This window comes from Brachyhypopomus gauderio, chromosome 3 (genome assembly GCF_052324685.1).
Source record: "Brachyhypopomus gauderio isolate BG-103 chromosome 3, BGAUD_0.2, whole genome shotgun sequence".
Taxonomy (NCBI): Eukaryota; Metazoa; Chordata; class Actinopteri; order Gymnotiformes; family Hypopomidae; genus Brachyhypopomus; species Brachyhypopomus gauderio.
The window spans coordinates 35,492,900-35,505,042 of NC_135213.1; the positions used below are offsets into that span (position 1 = coordinate 35,492,900).

General features: G+C 44.0%; 1 long non-coding RNA gene across 1 annotated transcript; it reads left to right on the forward strand.

The window, feature by feature from the left end:
• The first annotated feature begins 374 nt into the window (after positions 1-374).
• On the forward strand, positions 375-4,541 carry LOC143509834 (uncharacterized). The gene is made up of 5 exons (XR_013129804.1): positions 375-1,170; positions 1,437-1,553; positions 1,661-1,707; positions 2,448-2,491; positions 3,214-4,541. It is a non-coding gene; the product is annotated as an uncharacterized LOC143509834 (long non-coding RNA).
• The last annotated feature ends 7,602 nt before the right edge of the window (positions 4,542-12,143 follow it).

Here is a 12,143-nt window from a genome sequence, read left to right on the forward strand (position 1 = left end):
TCTTCATGAAGAGTGAATGTGGAATACACACTAAAACACAGATTGGAATGGAAAGCATGCTAAAACACAAAATGGACAGGAACATGTGCTAAAACACAGAACAGAATGGAAAACATGCTAAAACACAGACCACCAACGCCCACACTTACAGGTGGATGCACTGAGCTGCAAACTGCTGTTAAAGTAGGTTTCAAGTAGGAGTCCATGGATGAAAACAAATAAAAGATGCTCTGATGTAGTGAATCGTCATCATCATGGTACGCCAACCTCCTGTTGGAGTGGAAAGAGGGATGTATGCATTACAAAAGCACACAGAAACATACCTCTCTCTACCCCCCCCCCCCCACCCCAATCAGTCCTTCCCGTCTCTCTTTCTCAGCGTTTAAAGCTCTCAAGCTCTCTCCCTCTCTCGTGAGGCTTCTGTTCCACTGGAGTTAGTATTTCCACCATCCCTCTTGCTACAGCCCTGCCCTACCCTTTCTCTCTCTCTCTCTCTCTCTCTCTCTCTCTCTCTCTCTCTCTCTCTCTCCCTAAGCCACCATTAACTGTTCCTTTCTGCTCTGGGGGTTTGTTGTGGTGTCTGTGCAAACTGGGGAGGCTTTGCCTCTGTGTCTGGCTACTCTCCAGACTGTCCAAACACGCTGCACCTGAGCTGCACCAGAGCTGCACCGAGCGGATTATGGGATTTTGAGTCTGGGAGTACATGTGTGATGTCTCTGAGCCCAAGATCCTCCAGACCCACTGCGGTTCCTTCACAGCTGCCTGTCTAAGTCCAGTTGATTGAACTTTCCATTAGACAAGGCTGGTGTTTGTTGGAGTGTAGCATGACTCAGGGTGTGTTTGGAATAAGGGAGAGTTCTGTTAGTGATGTAATAATGGCATAGCTAGCTGTCACAATAGGCAGCAAACAGGTTCTAGAATGACACTGGAAATTCTAAGACCAGGTTTACTCATCTAACTACAGCGATGGTGGCATTTACAGATGTGGTACTAGTGGGGGAAGTGATTGAACAGGTCAAGAGGGGGCATGATTTATATAAGACTGGCACCTGTGCTGTGCTTATGATACTGACCTTCACTGGTCTACTGGGAAATGGTGTTCGTGTAGATCCATATGTAGAAAGCTTTAATTTTGCTCTTTTCCAAGTCCTAATCCTAGTCTCACTGTTGGTAAGTGTGAATATATGTATATAAAGATCAGTCATTGTGTTTTTAGTTGTTTGTACTATGTTGTACAATTTGTTTTGTACTTATCCTGCTGTCCTTTTGAATGTACGTTGTAACGAGTTAGTAGATTTACTATCACAAGCTTAATTAATTTGTGAATTCAGCATTCGAAATTTGTGTACGCATTTCTGACTCTTTCGGCACCGGGATAGGCGTTAGGCCATAGTTATAGTCGTGTGTGAAAAAGACAGATGATGCTAAATCCCCAGATTAGCTGAGTACACTCCTCAGAGACGCGCGAGTTTCAGCTGAGCGGACAAATCAAATCCTGCAGGAATTCGTTTGTGAACGGAGATTGATACACCTGATTGCATCTGTACAAAAAGGTGAGATTAACTCGTAGTTTGCCGCAGCTCAGCGTAAATCTGTGACATGCATGGCTGCTTTTTCTCTAAATCGTTTTTAGACACCTGTGTCTGTGCTACACTTACAGTGCCAAAATTGGGTAAATACATCTGCAAATGGACTCCCACTTGGAAGGTATTTCCAAATTTTGCATTTACATCTTATGTTTACACCCGCATTTGATCGTTCTTGATCTGCCACAGTTTGGAACATATTCTTTTGTTTTTGTCTGTTGCATCATAATTACACTTTACAACAATTACAACATATGCTTTTAAAAAGCATCCATCCATCCATCCATCCATCCATCCATTTATTTGCCAGTTTAGAGGAAGAAAAGCTAAAAGTTTTTAAGCAGTTTTTTACTGTCATTTCGATCGTTTGTGATTGCGCCTGCGCAATATACGCGTCACGTGCAGGATTCATGTCTCACAACAAACGCGTCGGTTGTAAAGACGTACATCGCCCATTTTATCTGAGACAGGCTCGTAATTCGGAGTGCCTCTCTATGTTTATGAAGCCGAAGTGTATAGCACATATAGAGTAAAAATCGTTGTTTGGCTTGCTTCCAAACTCATTGAGGAGTCAGAGATCGAATGTCTGACACCCTGGCCCTTCTTCTGTAAAAGTGTGATATGAAACCAACTGGGTCTGAAAGGATTACACGTCGTCTTAAAAACATACAGCTTTTGCCAAATGTTGTAAAATCGAGGCGAAAGGCTCAAGGGGGAGACTTAATCGTAACGAGAAAGGACTCTGAACGCCAAGGTGAATATTATCCCAGAGGCAAAACTGGCACGCCGTCCGTGATGGAGGGATGGATCGGGAGCGGTATTTTATATAGATGACAAATTGCAGGTATATTTTCTTGACAGGTGCGGAATTCTGAGTCGGCGCTTTGCCAAGTTCCGGAAAGGGCGTGAGTATGACACTGTCTGTGTATGAGGGCTAAAAAGATTACTATAAAAAAAATAACACCCACTTTCACGTTTCCGGTTTCCCTGAAAGTGCAACACCCACCTGAGTTTGAAAATTGCGCCACCCCCTAGCCTGTGCCCAGCTGTGTAGAAAGCCATGCTTGTTTGCAAGTTTGTTGAGTTTTTTAACATTACTCATGAGTCTGTGTTGGCATTTAGTATATTGTACTATTTACGCGTGTGTGCGCGCGTGTGTGCGTGTGAGCACACGTGTGCATGTGCGTGCTCAAAAGAGCTTCCATGCTCATCACGACTTGGCTTGTAATCACAAATAATCAATCAACTGTCTGCGGTTGAATTTCTGCACACAGCTCTCTAATGACATGTCTTAGCCCTCTTTCCCAGAGTCTTGGGTGAATGATATCTTGAACACAGCTGTGCAAAACGGGTGGACCAGCGATACCGTTAGGTTACTGGAGAAAAACCGACATACGAATCTTATGATGAAGTAGTCAGCAGACCACCTACTGTCTCCTATTACCGTGAAATCCATACCGCATATCATATTTTGTATCACTGTAAAGACGCAGTAGCCAAGCCTAATGCTGAAATAATAGTCCTCACACTCTCTGTGAGGGAGAGAGAGGAATAAGGATATCTATGTTTTTCCTTTGTCTCCCTGTGTGTGTGTGTGTGTGTGTGTGGGTGTTCACCGACATGGAAGTGACCATAACATGGCCTGTCCTTCCTCACGAGGATGACAAGGCAGAGACAACAGACCACACAGACATAGGACATACTACCCTTACTGTGAATGAGGAGATACAGCTAATACTATAGAAGTAGAAGGATAGATCTGAGTGGTACTTCCTGGCGATGCTTCCCTGACACGCGAGATACATATTCTTCTGGATGGGGCTTCCTGACGGCACGTCAACTTCATGGAGTTGGCACTCCTGGAAGGAACATGTAGCTCATTAGCTTTCCTGATATTTCTCAGGACATCAATGAACACCTTATGAATGGCTTATGAACACCTTATGAACACATTATGAATGTCTTATGAATGCCCAATGATCTGACAAACACCTCTGCCAAACCAGCCTGGATGTTGACGACAACAAAGATGCTTTCAGTCATTCCCTTGATGCTTCATTGGACAGAACTATCTAGTGTGACAAACATCTTCTCCTGGGAGAATACACAAGTAGATTGTGATGACAACTCCAATGGAATAACTGCAAGACACAGTGTTAGTGTTCTGAACAACAACATTCTCCAACTGTTTGTTTTGTGCTCTGCTTGTCTGGTTACCTCCTTGGTGGCGTTGAAAATGATGCCTCCGTAACCTCGGTTACATGTGATGCTGAATTGCAGTGTCAACACACGATGGACTGAAGTCACCTGTACATGATGTTCCTTCAGAAATCTTTGTTTTCACACAAAAGTCTTATAGAAACTTTGATTTGATACCAGCTCTGCTGACCTACAAGGGTTTTGGGGCAAAGCTTACAGCCTGTAGGACTCTTCTCACTAACTGGTCTATCTTGAAAATGCAAAAACAACTGAGCAAACTTGGCCAACATTCCAAGTTACCTCTGGTTTGTAGAACGGTATTGGCGGCTTACAAAAGCCCACAAAATTCTGTCATGTCAGAGTCTAACGTGTGCCACAACAGATCTTCATCAGATCCTCAGATCTACTTTATGGTCTTCAAAAACAAAGTTTCATTCAAGTTTAACGAATCCCCAAAGTTCACTCAAGTCCTTGCAGCCATTAAAAGGATGAAGAACAAATGTCATTTTCCTAATGGACTACATGCTGAGATTTTAAAACAGTGATGTGTATCTTGCTTGTGGTATGGTTTCCGTTCACCAAGTGTTTAGGATGTGTTTCTGTAATTGTCTTGTAAAGTTAGACAAGGAATGTTTTGGAAATATCCCCAGGAAGCAACCTCAATATATCTATGATAATCAATTTTATCTTTGTAGCTTGGAAAATTCAAGATGGATCCAACCGTGTAGGAGTGTTTACATTACATTTACATTTACTGACCTCACTAAAGCTTTTGATTCTGTCAGCTGATAAATTCTCTGGTTTTGTTAGTATTGGTCTGTATTGTTGCAAAATGTATGATTTCTGTATTTTTTTAAACTAATAAAAAATATTACAAAAAGAAATGATCTGGCTGGTACTTAAAGCTGCAGTAGGTAAGTTTAGGAAGAGAGGGCAAGCTCCACCTCCACAGACACGCCTCCAGAGCCCCGCCTCCAAAGCTACTCCCCACAAAAGACAACTCCCCGCAAAATGTCAACATTGCTTGCAAACAAGCAATCTGAAATAAAACTTATGGACAGTTTTGCTGTGAAGATATAGATATTGCTGTGACTAGATATTGCTGTGAAGTCTACAGCAATATCTAGTCAGTATATGAACAAGTATTACAGTGCTTAGGTGTTTGTACAATAACAGAAACTGCCATGAATCATTTTAAATAAGCAGTAAACCTACTGCTTTAGATATTTAGGTATGTTAGCTCAGGTACATGTACATATCAGGGCAAACGTCACACTGATACAACTGTGTTAACATTTCACAAATAACATGTTAACAAATATTTTCAGGAACATACAAATTAAATGCTAATCAGCAGCCTTAGCATCAGAAACAACGTTACCCAAACTGCAGCATCACAGTACAATGAGAAATGTTACTACAACCATTACAATCTAAGCTTTGTGGTTAGCCTCTTCTAACTTTCTAGGTAGCTAACTGGCATTGGTTTTGAACTTTTTCAGGCCCTGTAGCTCTTTCCAATTCTGAAAAGCTGCTTGCTCTAATGTTTAACCATGTTTTAGATTGGGCTTGGTGTAATTCTTTCCTTTTAGCTTGCTTTTATTCATTTGTCATCTTTTTTACCTGTCATTGTTGTATAAGCTTTTGTTGTTAAAGGAGGGATTGGCAGCTTTTTCACTGATGATTGAACTTCTCGCAATGTTTTTGAAGTCGGTTGCCGATTGCGGTTGATTGAGTGAATGCATGCACTTACGCAAGAAGTGACTGACTCCATCAGCCACTCCTGGCTCTCATTGGCTGTTCTAATTTGCGCAGTGGCATTAGGAGGACTGGGTGGAGCCAGAAGAGCCAGAGTTTTTTCACAGATTATTTATCTGATGTGCAGGACATAGTGACAGATTTAGCAAAAAATATTTTCATATTTCTTACCTACTGGTGCTTTGTACATTTATTGTGTCACACAGATTTCTTCTCAATCTTTTCAAGCAGTGATTAGCAAATTGAGTATGTTTTGCGGTCAACAGTCTGCCAGTCTGCACCCTGTCCTGTGAACAGTGGAGTGAAGCAGGTGTGTGTACTAGTCCCTATGGAGTGAAGCAGGTGTGTGTACTAGTCCCTGTAGAGTGAAACAGGTGTGTGTACTAGTTCTTGTGGAGTGGAGCAGGTGTATGTACTACTCCCTGTGGAGTGCAGCAGGGGTGTGTACTATTCCCTATGGAGTGCAGCAGGCGTGTGTACTAGTCCCTGTGGAGTGCAGCAGGGGTGTGTACTAGTCCCTGTGACTTTCACTTATTTTTGGCAGCAGTCACACTCCTGTGTCACAACTCGCTCAAGAAAGAAAACGGCTTACAGATTAAATTTAATCTAGATGGGAATCCATTCAACATCCGATGCCTCCAGGCTAGAACGCACACTCCTGTTGTCTATATTCATGCGCTGCAGGGTGCAGACGACGGGGTTTTTTTTCTCGCAATCCTGCAGCTGTGCAAGACACTCAAGATATTCTCTCTAATTATTCTACTCTGGTGTGCATGGTTTGCTGGGTATTTTAGTCAATACACAAAAGCAACAAAATAGATCATTTTACAAGCAAGATCTACATCCTCTGTCAGACCAGTATTGGACATTGCAGGTACGTTGTAGGTACTGAAGATCACCCAGCAGTCCTGCTGCCTTTGTAGCATGTTGACTTCCTCCTGCTCGCCTGTGTTGATGTCCAGGTTTTCATATCGCTTGGTTCAGCTGCATTTAGAACTACTTCCTTGAGTGTTTGGCAACAAACCATCTTATTAACAAAGCTTCAGTCTACCAAAAACAATATGTTTCAACACAATTGTATGGCACCGCAACCTGGATAGCATTATATCCGGAGTATCCATAGTGGCCATAGTATTAGACCCCTTGGAGCCTGCCATATAAGGCATCTCCATTCAATCCTCAGTATTACCTGGGAAGACCATATCCCTCTTGGTGGGATAATTCAACAGTCAAACCCTCAGTATGGAGAGAGCTCTAGACCAGAGGTAGTGCAGGTCAGGGCTGAGGATCCTGAGGTCAGAGCTAGTGATGTTGTTTTTACTGGAAGCATCCAGCAGTCATCTTCGCTAGATATGGACTGTGAACATGTGACGTGCTAATGGTTGTTTGGGTGTGTGTGTTTGATACACCTTGTTTGGCTTGCTTTTCCAATGATGTCATTCTGTTACTTTATCTTATCTTTATATTGTCTCTTTTTTTAGCTTGGAAGGTGAAGTAGGTGTGTTTGTGTGTGTGCGTGTGTGTGTGTGTGTGCGTGTGTGAGTGTGTGTGTGTGTGTGTGTGTGTGTGTGTGTATTATAAACTGAACATAGTCAGTGACCTGGAACATGCTGTCAGTCATGAGCTCCGAGGTGTGGCTGATGTAAGGAGGTCTTATCTAAAACTTTCGCAACAATAAAAACACAGCATTGGCTCTCAGGTTTAAAGCAGCAGAAAGGAGATTCTGTCATTACAGAAAGTTACCAAATCTGGGCACATGTCCCATAGACGTATACAGTTGTGATCAAATTTATTCAACCCCCACTGAAATAAAGTGTTTTGGCCAGTTTGACATTGATTTTGATCATTTCAGTCATCTTATTTACAATTATATCAAAGAGGCACTTATAAATTAGACAAACATAACATAATATTTATGATGGAATAACCACAAATGTCTTTACTGTGCTCACATCATTATCAGTTTTATTCAACCCCCTAGTGACATAATTTTTTAGTACTTAGTACAACATCCTTTTCCAGTTATGACAGCTTTCAAGCGTGAAGCATAGCTTGACACAAGTGTCTTGCAGCGACCTATGGGTATCTTAGCCCATTCTTCATGGGCAAAAGCCTCCAGTTCAGTCACATTCTTAGGCTTGCGCACTGCAACTGCCTTCTTTAGGTCCCACCAGAGGTTCTCAATTGGATTTAAGTCTGGTGATTGCGATGGCCACTCTAGAATGTTCCAGCCTTTCATGTTCAACCATGCTCTAGTGGACTTGGATGTGTGCTTCGGATCATTGTCCTGTTGGAAGGTCCAACGTCTCCCAAGCCGCAGGTTTGTGACTGACTCCATCACATTTTCCTCCAAGATCTCCTGGTACTGAAGGGAATTCATGGTACCCTGCACACGTTGAAGCTTTTCTGTACCATTAGAAGCAAAACAGCCCCAAAGCATAATTGACCCCCCGCCATGCTTCACAGTAGGCAAGGTGTTCTTTTGTTCATAAGCCTGGTTCTTCCTTCTCCAAACATAGCGCTGGTCCATTGTCCCAAACAGTTCTAATTTAGTTTCATCTGACCACAGTACACTGTTCCAAAACCTTTGTGGCTTGTCCACATGACTTTTGGCATACTGCAGTCGACTTTTCTTGTTCTTTGGAGTCAGCAAGGGGGTGCGTCTGGGCGTTCTGGCATGGAGGTCTTCGTTATGCAGTGCGCGCCTTATTGTCTGAGCTGAAACTTCAGTGCCCACATCTGACAGGTCTTTTTTCAGTTCCTTAGCAGTCACGCGGGGATTTTTCTCCACATTACGCTTCAGGTAGCGCACAGCAGTCGCAGTCAGGATCTTCTTTCTGCCACGACCAGGTAACGTTTCCACTGTGCCCTTTAACTTGAACTTGCGAATGATACTTCCGATAGTGTCTCTTGGAATATTTAACAACTTCGCAATCTTTTTATATCCATTGCCATTCTTGTGAAGAGCAATAACCTCTTCTCTTGTCTTCTGGGACCATTCTCTTGCCTTCACCATGCTTGGAAACACACCAGTAGATGTCTAGAAGGAGCTGAGTATCACAGTCCTTTTAAATCTGCCTAATTGGTGCTTATCATGCTTGATTGCTGCTCGTTGACATCCACAGATGTTTTCAATACCTGATGGAAAACACTGGAATGAACCTCTGTTCTTAGGAGTGGTAGTCGTAAAGGGGTTGAATAATTGTGTCAATGAAGAAATCACAAAAAGGCCATTTAATACTTTATGACAAAAAAAATTGATGCTATCTTAGTTGCATTTAGTTCTTTAACAAGTCCTTGTAAGATTTCATTATGAACACAATTACAAATGTGCACTGAATTCCATAAAACCCTTCGCAGCATTGGGGGTTGAATAAATTTGATCACAACTGTACATGCGCTACTGGATCGTCACATCCCACAGATGAAAACAAGCGTTACATGGAATATGGGGCTTGCCCTCACACCATCACAACAATGTCAAATGTCCTGCCCAATATATAAATAATTATTCATTTAATAACTGAAAAAATTGATACATATACCTTGTATGTACCATATACATATATTTGAATAGATTTTCAATGTATTCCTGCTGTGCTGGTACATAACAGATCACAGGCTAGACTGTGTCAGACTAATTTCAGATCAACGCTTTCCCATAGGTGAAGATATGTGATTTTGCAATCAACCAATATTAAACAAAATATAGACGGAATGTCTCATAGTTCCCTGTGATTGGCCACCCTGGATTGTGTGTGCATCATGTGCTCAAAGTGTGAGCACACAGAAACAAACAGCATGTCCGTAAGCGGGACAAGTGGATTGATTTCCTTCTCCTCTTCCTCGGACCACCTCCACCTTTCTCTTGCTCTAGCGTGTGAGGTGAGTGACCCGTCCCCTCATCTCTCCACGGTGGCACATGGAGCCCCACACGGATGGGTGGAGCTGTTCACGGCAGGTGTAGTGACGCGGAACAAGCTCTTTGAAGCAGCGGCGAGCTGTTTGGAGCGCCAGGTGTAACACTACACCTGTCACCTGCGCTACGCTGCTCTCTGTGTGCACACCCACTTGGCCTGACAAAATGACAAAATGACAAGGGTTTAGGCCCCCCCCCCCCCTCCAGCCCCCTTAAAATCACCTTTTACTTCTGCTTCAGTACAAAATGGAAAGTCTTGTCAGCCCCCCTGATAAAGATCAGCAGAAAGTGAAGTGTAAACTCTTTGGGGGTTTTTGTAGTGATATTGGAGCTTAGAAATGGGACAGGAGGGTGTAGGAGAGAAAAGCGTGGACATCAACTCTGGGCGATCGTTTGGGGTGGAGTGGGGCAGTCGTCTGGGGTGGAGAGGGGCAAACGTCTGGGGTGGAGCGGGGCGGTTGGGGCGATCGTCTGGGGTGGAGCAGGGCTGTCGTTTGGGGTGGAGTGGGGCCTTCGTCTGGAGTGGAGCGGGGCGATTGTTTGGGGTGGAGCGGGGTGGTCGGGGCAGTCGGGGCGGTCGGGGTAATCGCCTGGGGTGGAGCAGGGCGGTCGTTTGGGGTGAAGTGGGGCCTTCGTCTGGAGTGGAGCGGGTCTCAGATCACCAGTCAGGTTTCAGTGCATTTTGCAGAATTAAAAGAACATTTTATTATATATAAAATTATATAATAATCATTTGTATTTATATGTACAGTTTGTTTATATTTTTATAAACAAACATATAGCACTGTGAATTCCTTCTTTGAATGAAATACAAATATACTTTTACTAGGGGTACATTGTACCAAGGGTATGTTTGTCAACCTGTGTGTATGTGTCGGACCTGAACACTACTACTGGCCCAAATACACACACACACACACACACACACACACACACACACACACACACACACACACACACACACACACACACACACACACACTCTTCTGTGTGCAGCAGGTGTTTATGTTAATAACAGTGACATGCTTTGGCCTGTGTCATGTCATTTTCTGAGTCCAGGCAAAATGCAGGCATGTGGTCTGACAGGAAGGTCTCATTCTTCTCTTCCTGCGACACCTTTCATAAACATAAGCCGACATGCTTCACCTCTGCACCTTCGTGCGTGTGTCTGTCTGCGTGGACGTCCACTGGAATGTGTCAGTTGTGGAACGAGCGCGCGACTTGTTACTTCCTTTACTTACCTATTGCGCATGTCAAGTTAAACGCGTTACTGCCGACCTCGTTCTCAGCCACTTCCCGGGTGGGAGGAGTCAAAATGACGCTTTGGGCTAGTTTAGGCTTCTGAAGGGCGGGTTTTACACTGAATTTGTGCGGGACCTGGCAACCCTGCTCCGTTAGTCGGCGACTCAAATCAATATCGTCGTCATTAGTGTTCCTCGCCAGTTGTGTCAGCGGCACTTCTGGTGGCTAATCGCTTCTCACTCAGGGATGAGCTGCGTGACAGGATGAATGTCCTCTGCACTCAACATTCAACATTACCGTTTTATTTACCAAAATCCGATTGGGTTCGTCTGGCTGATTGGGTTCGTCTTGTTAAAGCACTTTTAAAGCTCGGTTCCTTCGCTTGTCCTCGGGAGGAACGAAGGTATTTTCCCTGAAACCCAAACGCAGCTCTGTGCCAACTCTTTCCTCCTCCGTCCGAGCGCGCAGCTGCAACCATCATTAATTAAAGTCAGATAAATCGACCTCGCGCAACCGGAGAAGTGGCGGCCGTAACGGATCAGCGAGGTCAGCCTCCGAACTTGTTCCATTCGTCACCCGAGCCCCGAGAGTGAGACATTAATAACGGGCAGGTAATCGGGATTAGTCGTTTAAAGTGACTCGTGTTGCGAAATTGCGAGATTAATTTCTATGTTGTGGCCATTCAGGCGAACTGAGGTTTGTGTTTTAGTCAGAACATTAACGGAGCACTGACGTCGTCAGCTGGACAGTCTGGCAAGTCCGCGTGGTTTTCTGGCGGCGTTTATTTCTGGGTGCCGAGATTTACAGTGCCTTTTCGTCTTGTAGAGGCGGATCTGGCGGTGTGACAGGTCCACAAAGCTCTCTGTAATGTGTGTGTGTGTGTGTGTGTGTGTGTGTGTATGCGCGCGCGCACGCGTGTCCATGCGCAAATCTGTGCCAAAGATAATAGATGCAGCTTTGCACAGCGCGGGCAGCTGATTGGCACCCCTGGCCGCGTGCCACATACCTGCCAGGTGAGGGGAATTTATTCAGTAGGCGTGTCCAAGCTCTCCAGAACACGAGCTACCCAATCGAAGAGGCCCCACTACTGTAGCCAATCCCCACACTGGCCTGTTTGAAGTGACCTTCCATGGGCCCTGAGCAAAGCCCACAATGATGGACCTGAGCTCCATCTGATACTCCACCAGTGCTACACCGACCCATGACGAAGCACCATTAACCATTTATCTTCCATGCAATGTCCATGTTTTGGCTATTTGAAACCTCAGACTCCATAATATTTACAATTTTAGTGCAAAAATTGTAGTATTGTAAAGTCTGTATTAATGGATTTCACTTTCAGGAAGTAAATATAAAGTTGCGATTTCAGGTTTGAAGCTCTTGACGTTAATGTTAGTCGTTCTGATAATGTCTGGTTACCCAGCAGGACTCATGCACAA